General features: G+C 33.6%; 1 protein-coding gene across 1 annotated transcript in view; it reads left to right on the top strand.

Moving 5' to 3' along the window:
- The window catches only part of LOC145277045 (START domain-containing protein 10-like), a 317,115-nt gene that overhangs the window by 42,497 nt on the left and 256,285 nt on the right, over positions 1–18,333 (top strand). The gene's annotated exons all lie outside the window — the stretch shown is intronic.

Here is an 18,333-nt window from a genome sequence, read left to right as displayed (position 1 = left end):
GAAACTTAAGCCTATTCTTGTTTTAGATGTGTACTAGTTCTACATATGAAGAAGGCCATAATGTTACGTGAAAGAAGGAATTGAATACGTTAAGAAGAAAAGAAAAAAAAAACGCTTATTAAATTTGTACGTGTACTTTTAGTTAGTTTACGACGAAATCACATTGAAAATATCTACAAATATTTACTTAAAAATCAAACTTTCTCTTTAATTACAAAAATTATTCATAATTTTTTACATTGCAGGTTCCCCCAATTCTCCTGAACACTGGTTCAACATGATATATATATATATACATATATACTTTACAGAAATGCGTATATTAGTGTCACGAGATAACTTTTTAGTTTCACTTTGAAAAGCACACATCAGGGGGAGACAATGCACTTTCAAAAGTAAAACTCACATGTATTCCAATAATGACTGTTCAAACAATACGTCTTTATGATCATTTATATTTTGTTACGAAATTTTCAGAATTTTGACTTTGTGACTAAAATTGAAAATTTGGAAAGAAAAGTTTTCTCAGAAATCACACGAATTCCAATAACGTTCAAAACTATAAATTTTAAATGTTATATATTTTGCCAACTTTCATTTCATTTTTGTATTTAAAAAATCTCCGGCAAAATATTTCACGTAATAAAAAATTCATATTTTGTATTATTAGAGTTTTCCTAATTTTATTTTAATTCAATAAATCTGTAAACAAAAAGAAAACAAAAACACTCGCAGTTCATTAATGAATTAATGACTATAAATGTTAAAAGTCATACACTTTGACAAATTTCATTTATTTTGTGCAGATTAAAAAAAAACTATTTTCTGTTTTATTTTAATTCAATAAATGTTCAGATAATGTTTTATTTCATGTTATTGTATTGTTGGTGAAATTTGTTAAGATTGTCTCCCTATGATGGGCGCTCTTCAAACTGAAATCTATAAATGTCGCAGTGAGTATTCAGAGAACAAGGCCGATAGCCACTAGTCGCGTGCTCTCGTGTAATGAATGAATGCGTGAATGTAGGATTGGCATGAAATTCTTAAAGATAAACTAAAATGACCGAAAAATGGGCTGAAATGACTTAAATAAATAAAAAGTAAATGACTTAAGAATGACTTTAATGAACTTAAGGATGAATTGAATGGCCTTAAGAATGACTTGAATGCTTAAAAAATAACTGGAATCCTTCGAAAACAACTTAAATGATCTGGGGAATGACTTGAATGGCTTTGAGACTGACTGGTTGTAAAGTGGGTAATCATTTTACATTAAATTAATACAGAAAAGTGATCCCTCACTTTATATCACAAAGTTACAAACATAAGTACAGCATGTAGTAAGAACAGATACTATACTAGGCCAAGAAAAGCTTAAAAAGCTAAGAACACCATGTGTTAACAACAGACCTTTGATCTTAACCAAAAAGGCCAAGCACAAAAGTGTTACCGACAGACCGACCGACGGACTGACTTATAGAGTCGCTTGCACGCGACTAAAAAGTGCAATTCTCTCTTTCCAGTTTATTTACATTGAAAACACGTATGCAAATAACGACAATGGGATTTTTTACTTCGACAATATCACCCATAAGATTGATATAGAAGTAAAAAAAGTTATTTGTAATTTTAGGAAGATTTGTTAACTATATCTGGAGAATGCCCGCCACTAACAATCCGATAGATTTCAACGTAAAACAAAATTAAATTATTTCAAGAACGTAATCATCTTATACCCATAGTCGAAACACTGACTGCCTTTACGAAGAGATAATATTATAAAGGAAAGAAAAATATTTAAAAGCAATAAATACTGTTTCACGAAACGTAACTTTTATAATAAAATTTCTATTTTTTAGCAGAGTTTTCCACCGAAAGCTGTCTATTCTTTCATTGGATATAATGAAACGTATTTCGTGTCGGAAATAAACAGATTAGATAATTTAAGTGACTGAAAAAAAGTCTACATTTTCCCGTCTTTGTTTTTCTTTTCAAATAAAACACATACTTTACAGTTACATTCTTGTCTGACCAGCGAGTTTAAGCAACAGTGGATGCAGTCAATAGACATGACCACACGTGATCATCACGTGATCATTGATATACAAAAATATGTTAATCTTTATGTGCAAATAGCAAGACATTATAGAATTTCAAAACTTTTTGTTAAATGTGTCAAACAATCTAAATTTTAAAAAATGTATCAAGGAATCTAAAGTTTAAAAATTGTGTTCAAACAAGCTAAAGTTTAAAAAATACGTCAAACAAGCAAAAATTTAAAAAAATACGTCAAACAAGGTAAATTTAAAAAATACGTCAAACAAGCTAAAGTTAAAAAAATACGTCAAACAAGCTAAAGTTTAAAAAATACGTCAAACAAGCTAAAATTTAAAAAAATACGTCAAACAAGCTAAAATTTAAAAAATACGTCAAACAAGCTAAAGTTTAAAAAATACGTCAAACAAGCTAAAGTTTAAAAAATACGTCAAACAAGCAAAAATTTAAAAAATACGTCAAACAAGCTAAAATTTAAAAAATACGTCAAACAAGCTAAAGTTTAAAAAATACGTCAAACAAGCAAAAATTTAAAAAAAATACGTCAAACAAGCTAAAATTAAAAAAAATACGTCAAACAAGCTAAAATTAAAAAAATACGTCAAACAAGCTAAAATTAAAAAAAATACGTCAAACAAGCTAAAGTTTAAAAAATACGTCAAACAAGCTAAAATTAAAAAAATACGTCAAACAAGCTAAAATTAAAAAAAAATACGTCAAACAAGCTAAAATTAAAAAAAAAATACGTCAAACAAGCTAAAATTAAAAAAAATACGTCAAACAAGCTAAAATTAAAAAAAAATACGTCAAACAAGCTAAAATTAAAAAAAATACGTCAAACAAGCTAAAATTTAAAAAAAATACGTCAAACAAGCTAAAATTAAAAAAATACGTCAAACAAGCTAAAATTAAAAAAAATACGTCAAACAAGCTAAAATTAAAAAAGATACGTCAAACAAGCTAAAATTAAAAAAATACGTCAAACAAGCTAAAATTAAAAAAAATACGTCAAACAAGCTAAAATTTAAAAAATACGTCAAACAAGCTAAAATTTAAAAAAATACGTCAAACAAGCTAAAATTTAAAAAATACGCCAAACAAGCTAAAATTAAAAAAAATACGTCAAACAAGCTAAAATTAAAAAAATACGTCAAACAAGCTAAAATTAAAAAAAATACGTCAAACAAGCTAAAATTAAAAAAAATACGTCAAACAAGCTAAAATTAAAAAAAATACGTCAAACAAGCTAAAATTAAAAAAATACGTCAAACAAGCTAAAATTAAAAAAAATACGTCAAACAAGCTAAAATTTAAAAAATACGTCAAACAAGCTAAAATTTAAAAAATACGCCAAACAAGCTAAAATTAAAAAAATACGTCAAACAAGCTAAAATTAAAAAAATACGTCAAACAAGCTAAAATTAAAAAAATACGTCAAACAAGCTAAAATTAAAAAAAATACGTCAAACAAGCTAAAATTAAAAAAAATACGTCAAACAAGCTAAAATTAAAAAAATACGTCAAACAAGCTAAAATTAAAAAAGATACGTCAAACAAGCTAAAATTAAAAAAGATACGTCAAACAAGCTAAAATTAAAAAAATACGTCAAACAAGCTAAAATTAAAAAAATACGTCAAATAAGCTAAAATTAAAAAAATCAGTTTTTAAAAATGTGTCAAACAATATAAAGTTTTTAAAAATGTGTTAAACTATCTAAAATCTACAATATTAAAATTAACAGAGATTCAACGTGTATTTCAAAATACTGAAAGACGCTTATTAAGAAATGGCAAAAAGCTCAAACAGTAAACATTATAATTAGAATACTTACATTTGGCCTGAAGTTAAATTAGTTGAAGTCACTAAAATTAAAAAAAAAAAATTAGAAAAATCGTTTAACAAAAGGTGAAAAATATTTAAAAGAAATAAATTATTTTCATTGATGATAATTAAAACAACAATAAAAAAAAACTTATTTATAATAAAACTATGGTAATTTTATCACATATATCTCGTCTCCATTGCTTTTCCACACAGACTTAGGGTTAGTGGTAGGCTCAATGTAGATTTAACCTTAATATTAAGCGGAAGTCCAGTTAGCAAGCCTCCATTATATCCTTAACTTTACCACTAACCTTAAGTACGGGTGTAAGCTGTCTCATCTCGTAAAAAATACCCGATTGGAGACGGAAGTAATTCTATAAAATTATCTAAAATATTTATCAACCAAAATCTTCCGCTTTCAATCAAATAAATGGAATTTTTACTGATTAAATTAAAATTACATCAAATTCAATTGAGTCCTCTTTACCGTGCTAAAATGCTACTCACACCTGAAAGTATCCTGTCTCTCTACAAGGCCACGATTCGCCCATGCATGGAGTATTGTTGCCACATCTAGGCTGGTGCATCTGCCACAAGACTCTCGCTTCTAAACGAGGTTCAGAATAGAGTCGCCAACCTAATAGGTCCTTAACTATTAACTGAGCCCTCTCTCTCCTATTGCTGAATCGTGGCATCCTTGTGTCGGTTTTACAAGTATTTCAATGGAAATTGCTTTGACGAACTCCGAGCATTAATATCCCTTCGACAACAATGCCCCCGACAAACAGCAAAATCCCAACCCTATACAATAGAGATCCCTAGATGCCGTAAAGCCTTCTAATCGAAAAGCTTTTTTCCCCTCTGACTGCTGCACTTTGTACCCCTGCTTCCCTGACTGTAGAAATTCAAGTGTAATGTGAACAGACATCTCGCTACCCAACTCCCTACATAGTATCTCTGCAAAGCTGGTCCCAAATAGTAGCTCCTTACGACTAAGTGGTTCTGTGCCTTATTTGGAGTTAAACGTAAAAAATACAAAAATATTTTTTTAATGAATTAGTTTTCATGTACATAAAAAATGTTTACCATTAAAAATGCTTTGAAAGATAATTTTTTATAAAAATAGAAATTGAAAAAGATGTTTTATTTCAAGTATTTGCTTTTTTTTTTTTTTTTTTATAATATGAGCGCCATTTAAAATCTAGATTCATATTTTCTTTTTTAACGATTTCAGTTCAATTGAATTTCTCCATTTTTAATGTTCAGTTACGAGCACCTTTATATTGAAATTATTGAAATTATTCACTCATTTTAAGTCATTAATGACCATAAAAATCGTTGCCTCATTTCCAGGAATCATAAAAATTCCAGATGATTTCAAAGAGATTTATTGCTGAAAAATCCTGAAAATATCTTATAAATCTCTGAAGAAAAATTTTCAATAAAACTTTGTGATTTCATTTTTTATGTATCGCTAATTTATATTTCCAATCCAAACATTTGAAAGGTTAGATAATTTAAATACTGTGGAAGAATGTGTAAACCTACGTACATATCCAAAATAATTAACAGTCGAGAAATCTTAAACAGTAAATTTTTATATGAATTTGAATTCACAGTCACATTCGAAATGTCGACCCATAGGTTTTCGGATATGGTGGCAACGAATATCACAAATTTGGGGCTGATAGGTCGTTTACCAGATATGAAAACATTTTTTATCCAACGTGAAAGCTAATGTAATCCTGGCAGCCATTTTTTTTTTTTTTTTCACAATCGAGCAGTTAATAGTGTTAATGTTAGTGGAAGCAAACAACAAAGCAAAAATTTTTTTCATCCTCTCCCCTAAAATGAGGTGTTTATTCCGAAAGCAGTTCTTAACATGTGGAAGTTGGGGGTGTTTATTCCGAAAACCGTTCTTAACATGGGGAGGTTGAAGGGTGTTTATTATTAGGCACAGATAGGGAGTGGGGAAAATTATTGACGGTGGTTTCAGCTAGTCGGGTGTTTTTTTAGAAAGATTGGCGAGAGGGGACCAGAGAATGGAGCTCAGACGAGCACCTGCCATGAAAGTAACGATAGAACAATGACCGGCTCGCTACGTCTCTTCTGTGGGAAAGAGGTTGCAGGGTAGAGAAAAGGGCATCCTCCACCAAGCCACGGAGTCTATTTTGTACTCCGTCAAGGCAGGATAGGCTGTTTTTTGCAGCCCCGCCCAGATGTGGCAGCAGTACTCCATCTTTGGACGTACTTGGCTCTTATATAGATAGAGAATTGCATCATTAGTGAAATATCTTCTGGAGCGGTAGAAGGATCCCACAATTTTCCCAGCGACCTTGGCCACAGACTTGATGTACGTGTTCCATTTAAGATCAGGTGTAAAGGTCAAACCCAGGAGCTTATCAAATCCTGGGGCCTCCCTTAGACAAGAGCCATCCATTTCAATTGATGCCAGATGGAGATCAGAGCGTTTATGATGTAGAGATAGGAGCTTGGTCTTAGATGCATTAAAGGTAACCAGCCACCTCTTTCCCCACTGTACCACGCGCTCAAGATCAGAGGAGAGAGAATCAGAGAGAACATCATCATTTACGGCCTTTGATGTGTTGCCATAGATGGTCGTGTCATCAGCATAGATGTCAACGAAAGATTTTAGTATGTGTTTAGGGAGATCATTGATGTAGATCAGGAAGAGAGTTTGGCCCAGTATGGACCCCTGAGGGACTCCAGCATTAATACTGTGGGCCTCTGATTTCTGCCCATCAACCACTACTCTTATGAGCCTATCAGATAGAAATGATTTAATGATAGAGAAAACATTTCCAGTTATACTGTAGCTGGAAATCTTGTGTAGTAGGCCTTTATGCCAAACCTTATCGAAGGCCTTTATATGTCGAGAGCAATTGCCCTAGAAACGAAGCCTTTGTCGAGAGATTCGCTAATCCTAGGAGATATAACCGTTAGCACATCTGCTGTAGATCTAGCAGAGCGGAAACCATATTGCGTGTCGCTAAGAACGTTATTTCTGCTGAGGTGGTTGACTACTTCTCTATTTATTGTGGATTCCAGCAACTTACTCATGACACACAGGAGACTTATTGGTCTGTACTGAGAGGGGGATGACTTATCACCTGAATTCTTAAATACAGGGCATACTGATGAGGTTTTCCAGGGTGTTGGAAAGCACTTCTCCTTAAGGCAACGCTTAAACAGTTTGGAAAGTATGGGGGCAAGTTCTGGTTGTAATTTTTTTAACACTATAATTGGAATACCGTCGGGACCAGTTGCTTTACTGGAGTCAAGGTTCTTGATTAGCTTGGCGACCTCACGCACAGATATTTGTATGTTGCATATTTTTATTTTACACGCATGCGCATTACTAATTCATCGGTTGTGAAAAATGGCTGCCAGGAATTACATTAGCATTTACGTTGGATAACAAACGTTTTCCTATCTGGTAAATTACTTATCAGCTCCAAATTTATTTGTAATATTCGTTGTCAGCATACTCGAAAACCTGCAAAAGTCGACATTTTGAATATGAACGTGAAATTCATGTAAAAAATACTAAAAATTGTAATAAATGTAGTAGAATAATATTCTCCACCGGCCCGTATATTTTTAACGTGTGGAAACTGTAAGATATTTTTTATTACAGAATTTTATTTCAATAAAAGCTGCCTTGTCGACACACGGAAAAAATAGCTACCCAATTTCTAGGTGATCGGATGACATCATGCTAAAAAAGATTAAAATAAATAAATAAATGACTTGACCTACCACTAATCAATGGTGCAGTTAGAGTAAACGTCACCCGGGGTGGTTCGCTCAAATGTCACCCCAATGGCTCCGATTCACTCTATGTTGAATGGTTAGCTGTAGCTAAATTTTCATACATGGTCTACCTCTATTCAACTCACCGGCACGTTACTGTGTCCATGTATTCAATGCCACAAAATAATCAGTTCAAATCGAAAGACTTTTAAAATGCAACTGTTCACTTCAGAACAACTAAATACAAAACATAGCAATACACAAAAGAATGACATTCGATACTATGGTCTTAGAATAAATGTTTTGTTTTCATTATGGCAAAGTGTTCAATGGCATCGTCAAAACCTTTTTGTCTTGTAAACTCGTTTGTCAATGGACAGCACAGCCAGATCCGACAGTCTTAATGCCTCATGGTTGACCAGAGGTAATATTTTTATAAGTTTCATTTTGAAATGTCACAGAAACATTTTCAGAAAGAATTTTAGAGTCAGCGTAAAATATGGCAATGACTCAGCAAGGTCTCTCTTGATGAACTGCAGTACAATCCAGTATAATCCAGTGCTTGACTTCACCCATGTTTATTTCGGCTATTTGTAAGTGTCGCCTTAAACCTGGAATTTCAAAGAAGTTCTTCAGACAACTCATCATACACAGTAATGAGCTTGCCAACAGACAAATGTATTTCTTCATCCGTGGTACAAATAATATGGTCTGACTGAACTGCACAAAATGTCAGCAAAATGCCATTCATTGCCTTTCCCCTGGTATCCAACTCGATATGGAAACAATCTAGACACTAACATTGCTCTCTTAGTCTCCTGCTGCAATGACAGTCCAGCATTTCTTGGCTCCTCTCCTGACATTCTTCCCTTTCTTCTGATCCTCTTCTCTGTAGGGATATCAAGTTCTTCAGATTTAGCAAGTGCTTACTCGGTGGCACTGTCAACAACATTTGTACGCCGCTCTTCCAAAATAACCTTGAGAGCCTTAAATTTGGTAGCAATCATATCCAGAATAATACCTGGTGGTTCCATATACTTCTGGCCTAAGTTGACTTCTTATAAAACGTCACTCCAGAAAAAAGAAAATGAAAGAAAAGTCGCATATAGCTGGCAACAGTTGTCCGCAGCATCTCTTGTCTTGTCGATTTCTTCGATATTACATAAGACTTCAATAGCTTCTAGAAACTGGTTAAACTTGTGGCGCCTGTTTCACGTCGTCAGCGTGTGCACTCCAGTGGGTTGTAGACAGTTTCTTCGGTTAGACCTGTGTATTCCACTAACACATCCCAGCGATGGATCGACAGAGCAAAAAAGTGTACAGCGCCTCAAGACTTCTAAAAACTTTACACAAGATGGATTGTTAGTAAATGTTTCCCACAAAGGCACAAAAGACTGGTTAGAACAAGGTAAAAAAAAAAAAAAAAAAAAAAAAAAAAAAAAAAAAAACGGCTACGGATTAATGGCTTTGATTTTTTATTGCACGCCACCGTGGATTCGAGGCAGGCTTGCCGGATTATCGTACGTATTGACCGCGACACAATTGAATATCCAGTCTTTCGTTTTCTAGTTTCTCGAGGATGTCGGATGTCACTAGTTATTACAGTAGCTGTTCTACCTTTCAGATGAAAACGCTGTCAGTAATTTTCCCCACTCTTTATCTGTGCATAAATCAAAACTTAGATTCCATGAACAAAGCTTCTTTCTTAGAACTGCACGCCTGTGTAACTCTCTTCCGTTTGCCTGTTTCCCGCCTGACTACAACTTGGATGTCTTCAAGTCCAACATAAAGAAATTCCTGATGAATCGCCCCCTTAAGTAAAACACTTTATCAAATCTTCAATACTAACGATTACTACGATACTATCCCATTGATTACTGTACACGCAATAACCCTTGTCCTCGAGTGGCTTCGGGGCCTTGATAAGTGGTGACCTCCGTGTAAAAAAAAAAAATCCAAGGAATGACGCCTGCACTTCAACTCATCACTAACGTGTATATTTAGAATTACTGTTGACACGTGGTCTGCAAGCGAAATGTTCAGTGTGCTATCAAAACATATGTCCAAGTATTTTGTGCTTTTGATGTCAGAAACGAGTTTTCCATTCACGTATTTTTCCAAGAGAGAAACGAACTCTATTTTAAACCATATCCCCGTATAGAACAATACTGAAATCTATTTTTAATCGATAATTATTCAATAATTTCTTAAAGTTCCTACAATCCAGAAAATATGTAATATTCTGTTACAAATTTTCCGGTGTCCAATTTTTCGTTACATCATTTTCTGGGTACCATTTAATTATCAACGATGATTGAATATGTTTTTTGTTTTTTTTTGACAAAAATGCTCCATTTAATTTTTAAGCATTTTCAGAACATTATAATTCAACAGCATTCGTTTAAAGACTTCCTTTATTTATTTATTTTTTTAAATAAAAGTGTTGTGGTGTTAGGTTGTATAAATGAGGTAGACACAGTAACAATGAAAAAATATGTATCAACAAAAATACATAAAGAGGTAAGTTGACAATATCTTTGCTCATGGCAGGACTAGTTGTGTCCCCGACTCTGTTAAACCGCTTCTCGTCCCCTGGAAATGACGTCATGGAATATTTCATTATTCTCGGTAACAGGGATACGTCCCCAACAACAAGTAAAATAAATTTACATCGTATTTTGACGTTATAATTATAGTTTTGGTGATAAAAAAAATAGGTACGAAAAAAAAAAAAATGGACGAATAAAGATAGGGGGACCAAGTTTTGAAAGCTGATTTATCAATTTTTTTTTTTGTTTCCGACTACTTTTTGATTGTATTTGAAAGATTAAAGACTAAAGTTAATTTTTAAAAGGAAAAAATATTTGTACATGTAAAAAAAAAAGTTATGAAAAATGTTTGCACGGCGAGCTAATCAATTCAGCTAAATTTTAAAGTTAAATAAATTCATTGCAAAAATCCTTTAAAAGATAAATATTAGTTTTCTGGGTCTATTTGAAAGATAGTTAGTAAAGTCCTAAGATATTGAATTAAATTAAAAAAACACACCTTGTTTGTACAAAAAATAGCTTAATTAGCCCCCAAAAAGCGAGTAATTCTGCTGTTCGCAAAATCGTAACAAATGAAGTCTTATAAACACGATTATACGGAAACCCCAAATTACAGCCAATCGAAACGCTGTTTCAAAATGAAGTCATGATATTAAAAGGAGGTAGGGGTGCCATTTTTACCCCCCCCCCCCGACGTGCATCCGTACATTCCCATTATGAACGTTTGTATCATTTTTATCATTTTTTAATTTAATTATCTTTTTATGTTCCTGTTTAAATTAAATTTTCTTTTAATTATTGTTCAAAATTATATAAAAATTATGCCGAAAGTTTCACATTCATGCGAGCAAGGAAATTATTAAAAACTATAACTTTAGTAAAGGTATTTTTTGTTTAAAAAAAAAATAACTTTACACCAAGATTCAAATAAAAACAATAGGTTCATTATATTCCGTGATCATTATTTGATAAATACTGAAAGTTTCATTAAAATTGGTTAAATTCCTGACCTTTGGTGAATTTTTAAGTAAAGGGAGGGGTCAAATGTTTATAAATTTTGAGCATCGGCATTCATTTTGCACGTACCTAACAATAAATAAAACAATAAATAGTTGTCATTTAATACCAATAATGGAAAATTAAGTTAGAAATCCTTTTTGGAATCGGAAAATAGACACAAATTGTTCCGATACCGATTCCCCAAAGAGTTCCGATAATTTCCGATTCTCGATTTAGATAAATCGTTCCAACACTAGTAGATATATTCAAAAGTATATTACTCACTCAATGGAAAATTGCATCTCAGCGAATTGAAAATCGGGCAAGACTGAAATTGTTGGACTTTTGCCTTCACATTTCGCTTTCTTGTTATTAATGATGCAGAGTTAAAACACCGTATCATCCAATAAAATGTTACGAAAATGTTTCTTGTTAATAAGATTGTAGCAACTGAAAAACATGAAAGCTGAAAATATTACTATTTTCGGTGCTAGTGCACTTCCGTACTATTTTTTAAATCGTATTTCAAAATTTAATTAAAGTTTTATGGGTTTTTTTTTTATTCAATTGTAAGGTTAAAGTATAGAATAGGTACAAAACACCCCCTCCCCATGTTAAGAATGGATTTTTAAATAATAAGGCTGTTGTTTCAGCACGGATCAATAAGTGCACTAGTACCCTATTTTCTACTCACAAATTTCCCAACAATTTATTAGAAAATTTCTGGGGGGCTGTTTCTGTTTCTCCACCACTGTTTTTTCTGGCTATTTTTTCGACCGCTTAACCGGGTTGAAAAATGTTGTTTGGAGTAACATTGTGTCACCCTTGCTGTGTTGGCGACCGGGGGGGGGGGGTTGCTCTACCCCCTAGCTACGCCACTGCCAATAATCACAAATCATAACGACAAGCCCCTCCCCTCACACACATACAAAGAATTAGTAAAACCACACTTAATCGTTTAAGTTTACCAAATTTAATCCATCATTTCGGTCGCCATATTGTTTTCGTGTTTCGATAAGACATACAAGCATAGAAATAAAAATCTGAAATTTTCCACGCGTTAAAAAGTATACAGGTCGGCCATTCTACTGTGTTTTATATTTATTTGATATTTATTTTATATTTATTTGATGTTTTTTTTGTAGAGAAGTCAGCACACAACTAAGGTAAAAAAAAAAAAATGAAATTAATAAATATTATAGTTAAGAGTTACTTCAATACTAGTGCATTTATTGATCCGTGCTGAAATAATAACGTTATTATGTAGAAATCCATTCTTAACACGGGGAGGGTGTTTTATACCTATCATGTACTTTAAGCCTACAATTTAATAAAAAACTTTAACTGAACTTGAAAATAATATTTTTAAAAATACTGCGGATCAATAAGTGCACTAGCGCCGTTACTTTAGTAACTATCTAGCTTATTTTTTTTTATGTTTTAAAGTATTTTAAAAAATTTAATATCACATATTTAGTTTTTACGAGTGATCTCGCAAACAAAATGGCAGCCTACAGTGTTCTTCATGGGAAACGAACCTGCCGCCATCTTGTTTGCGAAACCGCTCGTAAAAACTGAATATTTGTGATTAAAAAAGAACCAGGTAGGTGCAAAAGTAACATTCATTGGCTGTAGTAACATTCATCTATTTAATTATTTTAATTTTGACACCCCTGTTGACTTCTCAGCTAAATTTTTATAAATTCTTCACGGTTAACTATTTAGTACTTTACCCCTACATCATTAATGCGTTTCTTTGCATTTTGTATCCAATAGATTAATGTTGTTAGGAAACCACATTTTATGGTAAAAAAAAGAAGCTTTTTAAAAATATGAAAAAAGAAAAATGTATCGTTATTTACCAAATGAAGATTAATGTGTTATATAAAATTATAGTAAAACATTTTAGGTACGAACCGGTTGTGTTCTATTCTGAAGTCCTTACTAAGCAGGAAAACGATTAAATCAAACGTCGTTAAATGAATAAAACGCTCAGTTATTTAAACACTTAAATAAAGCCCACGAGAAATATTAAGTATGATATTCCGATACCAACCTTAAAGAAAATAAATAGTATGCAATTCTACCAACACACAATCCACAAAAAAAAAAAAAAAATAATAATAATAATAATAATAATAATAATATCATCATCATCATCATCATCATCATCATCAATGCGTTGATCTTATACCGACACTCGGAATTTAATTGCTTTAATATGTAATAAGAAAACAATATCACTTACTTGTAAAAAGTTAAAAAGAAAAATATTTCCGGTTCTTATGCATTTATGTTACCGCGCTGAAATAATAGCGTTATTATTTTGAAAGCCATTTATAACATGGCGAGGGGAGGGTGTTTTGTAACTATTCCGTACTTCCACCTAACAATTTATACATATGAAAATATCTTAAATATTCCCAGTTTTGCAAATTTAAATGTTTGAACATAAACGATACATACACTTTTATTTGCACACTTTTATTATCCGGCGCCGGGATAGCGTGTTTGAAAGTTCAACATCTTAGTGTCATTAAAGAAAAAGAAATCGTCTTATTTTTTTTTTTTTTCTCCATTTTTTAATTTTTTTTTATTTTTTAAATAACCGCCATTTTAAACAGACGCATGCACATGCGTATTTCAACAGTTTAAAAGTGGAAAGATCATTTTCATCTGGTAAATATTAGAGGTTAGCATTGATATATATTTCTTGTGTGTGCGTGTGAGTTTAATTTTTTAATAGTGCTTTTGCAATTAGTTAATAAATTTATGTTTATTTGAGTCTCTCTGGAACTAATTTTAAACATTTGACCTTGATGCGTGAAATTTGCTCGTAACAATCCCTGCTTGTTCATACTTATAAATGCAAGGGTCGTTATAAAAGTAAGGCCTCTTTTTTTTTTAATCAAAAACTCAAACGTTGAAGAGCTACGTAGACAGGAGGGTTGCCATTAAAACGAACGATCTTTTTACTCCAGAATTTATTTTTCTACGTAGTCATCATCATTTTCAATGCACTTTTGCCAGCCTCTTTTGATGCATCGGTCTTAAAAGTGCGCAGCGTGCTTTGTCAATCACATTTCTGTCACCACTCTCAAATCGACGAACGCATCTCCTAACTGTGCTGACATTAACTGCATCAGCTCCGTAAATGTTCAACAAGTGCCGATGAATGTTGATCATTTCATGTTTTCTGAATGAAGGAATTCAATGACGGATCTCTGCTTCTGACACATGTCCATGACAAAAGTTGCTTTCCACCGTCAATATCTGCAACAAAGAGATGAAACTTTCAGGTGATGAATACGTAGGTTCAGCCATCAAAACAATGCAATTTGAAATTCTCCCTCTGCTCGATTCGGGCGGAATAAAAAATAGGAGGCATTACATTTGGAATGTTCCTCGAATAATGTATTTTAGTTCTGTGATTAAGTTATGTTTTCCAGTTTTGTTATTGTTTTGACTGGCTGTAATTTATAATAAACTGAAAAACTAAACTTCGAAATCTAGTGGACGATTCGCTTTTCTCCTCCCTATATTATCTTTCTCGCAGAAGATTTGAGTTCTTAATTAATCAAGCTCTTGTCCATCACCTTACAGCTGTTAAACTCCTGACCGACAATCAATATGGATTTAGACAAGCCCGTTCCACAGCAAATATCCTTACTGAAATCTTTGAACGTATATACCGTTCATTGGACAAAACAGGGGAGGGTAGAGCGGTAGCCCTCGATATATCTAAGGCTTTTGACAGGGTATGTCACGATGGCCTTCTAAGGAAAATTAGATCATATGGTATCACTGGAAGAATTCATAATGTAATTACATCTTTCTTAAGTAAGAGAAAAATTCAAGTTGTCCTTGACGGTCGTACATCTAAACAATATGACATAAATGCGGGAGTACCCCAGGGGTCTATCCTTGGACCTTTATTATTCCTGATATACATAAATGACCTCCCGGATAAAATTGTTTCAAAGATGGGTATATTTGCCGATGACACCACTCTCTATAACAGATATGAGGGGAAAACAAATGAACACATATCTAAGGAAATGGCAGAAACACTAGAGGATGACCTCCAGTCTGTAGTGGAATGGGGACAAAAATGGATGGTCACATTCAATGCTGCCAAGAGTAAACTTGTTTCCTTCAATAACTACGAGAAACCTTCACTACGACCAATAGCAATGGCCAAGAAGACACTGCCTGAAAGTACTTCCTTTAAACTCCTCGGCCTAACGTTTACAAGGAACATGAACTGGAATAGATACATTGAGAGCATTGCCAAAACTGTTGGAAGAAGGTAGGCTCCCTTTACCGTGCTAGAAAACTACTTGCGCCTGAAAGTATCCTGTACCTCTATAAGGCCACCATTCGCCCATATATAGAGTACTGTTGTCACATTTGGGCTGGTGCATCGGCTATTTGTCTCTCACTCCTTGACAGGGTTCAAAAGAGAGTCGTATACCTGATAGGTCCTGAACTGTCATCTAAGCTTCAGCCTCTGTCCCATCGACGAGATGTTGCATTCCTCTGCCTGTTCCACAAATACTTTAATGGTGAATGCTCTGACAAACTACAAGCACTTGTACCCCCTCGGCGTGAACATCCTCGACAAACCCAACAAGCAGCTAAATCCCACTCCTTCACTGTAGAGACCCCTAGGTGTAAGAAAGCCTCCTACTCCATAGTTTCTTCCTCAGACTGCTAGACTTTGGAACTCTCTTCCGAGATTCTGCTTTCCCAACTGTACTGACATGCAGAAGTTCAAATGTAATGTGAACAGACATCTTACTACTCATCTCTCTTCATAATACCCCTGCAATTATGATCCTGATAGTAGCCCTTACTTCAAAGTGGCACTGTGCCTTGTTTTGGGTGAAAATTGAATTTAAAAAAAGAAAAGACGTTGCTACTTTAGAAGAGACGTTCTCTAACGTTATTTTCATGGAAAGTACTCGACTGAGCTTCAATCTATAGTCCATCCATATAAACCATTTACAACAAAAAATTCGTCTAACTACAACCATTGCCAATGGTTTCTCCTCTCTCTACCTAAAGCTAAACTTAATTATAATCTCACACCGTCAATGTCGTCAACAGAGATGAAACTTTCAACTCATGAATGCATGTTCAGTCATCATAATGCAATTTTCAATTTCCCTCTCATCCATTCAGGCGGAACCTAAGCGAACACCCAACAGATCAAGACATACTTATCAAGAAATCATCTCACCAACGAGACGCCAAAAACTTAAACATTAAGACTCGAATTTTAAAGAAACCCCTCCTCCTACCCCCACATACCCCTCCCCCTCCAAGTATCCCTATGCCCTCAACCACACCAGAAATGAACTTCGCAGATCCTCCCCCACAACCACCTAAGGTTCTTAAACTCCAAAACTAAAACATTACCGACATACCAAGCACTCCACTCCCACATTTCCCCCTTATTCCCTTCTTCTTTGTCCACTCTTCTCGCACCCCTCCCCTGACATCATTCACTCTTTCATCCCATCATAACGAACATTTCTGTAAAAGTCTGAGGAAGCTACAGATGGCAAAAAAAAAACGGCCGGGTAGCTGAAAAAATAATGTAACTAAACGGAAAGATACGGTAATTAAAAATAAAACGCATATATATATATATATATATATATATATATATATATATATATATATACACTCAGTTCTTTAGACTATTGTTCTAATCTCCTTTAAATATATATATATATATATATATATATATATATATATATATATATATATATATATATATATACTAGCAGGGGTGCCCGGCGTTGCTCGGGTGTTTGGAGGTGTATGCTGTGCAAAAAAAGCAAAAAAACAAAAAAAATGGTTAATTTTTTAAAACTTTGACCCCTATTATGACCCCTTAAAATTTATTGTTTCGGGCTCAAATCACTTTATTAAGTTAGATCCATGTTCAAGGAACCTATAGCTAAAATTCCAAGTGTCTAGACCCAAAATTGTCGGAGGAGTTTGGTAGAGTTCTTAAAGGTCAAATCGTTGAAATTTGACCCCTTAGCAGCCAAATTTCTGGCTGACACCCATCACATCGATTTTCCCAAATCTCAGTACCCGGTATTTCAAATTTCGAGTCTATAGACTAAAAATTGACTGAGTTATTGCGTAGGGAAATGTACACAGACAGACAGACAGACAGACACGTTCACTTTTATAGATATATAGATATACTAGCATTTCAGCCCGGCGTTGCCCGGGTGTTTGGAGGTGTATGCTGAGCAAAAAAAAAAAAGAGTAAATTTTTTTTTAATTTGACCCCTATTATGACCCCTTAAAATTTATTGTTTCGGGCTCAAATCACTTTATTAAATTAGATCCAGGTTCAAGGAACCTATATCTAAAATTTCAAGTGTCTAGACCCAAAATTGTCGGAGGAGTTTGGTAGAGTTCTTAAAGGTCAAATCGTTGAAATTTGACCCCTTAACAGCCAAATTTCTGGCTGACACCCGTCACATCGATTTTCCCAAATCTCAGTACCCGGTATTTCAAATTTCGAGTCTATAGACTAAAAATTGACTGAGTTATTGCGTAGGGAAATGTACACAGACAGACAGACAGACAGACACGTTCACTTTTATAGATATATAGATATACTAGCATTTCAGCCCGGCGTTGCCCGGGTGTTTGGAGGTGTATGCTGAGCAAAAAAAAAAAAAGAGTAAATTTTTTTTTAATTTGACCCCTATTATGACCCCTTAAAATTTATTGTTTCGGGCTCAAATCACTTTATTAAATTAGATCCAGGTTCAAGGAACCTATATCTAAAATTTCAAGTGTCTAGACCCAAAATTGTCGGAGGAGTTTGGTAGAGTTCTTAAAGGTCAAATCGTTGAAATTTGACCCCTTAACAGCCAAATTTCTGGCTGACACCCGTCACATCGATTTTCCCAAATCTCAGTACCCGGTATTTCAAATTTCGAGTCTATAGACTAAAAATTGCCAGAGTTATTGCGTAGGGAAATGTACACAGACAGACAGACAGACAGACAGACACGTTCACTTTTATATATATATATATATATATATATATATATATATATATATATATATATATATATATATATATATATATATGAT

The sequence above is a fragment of the Euprymna scolopes genome, chromosome 5, assembly GCF_053919585.1.
Source record: "Euprymna scolopes isolate OS-2025 chromosome 5, ASM5391958v1, whole genome shotgun sequence".
NCBI classification, from domain to species: Eukaryota; Metazoa; Mollusca; class Cephalopoda; order Sepiida; family Sepiolidae; genus Euprymna; species Euprymna scolopes.
The sequence above is the reverse complement of the archived record's forward strand: the minus strand, read 5'-3'. Positions and strand labels throughout refer to the sequence as shown.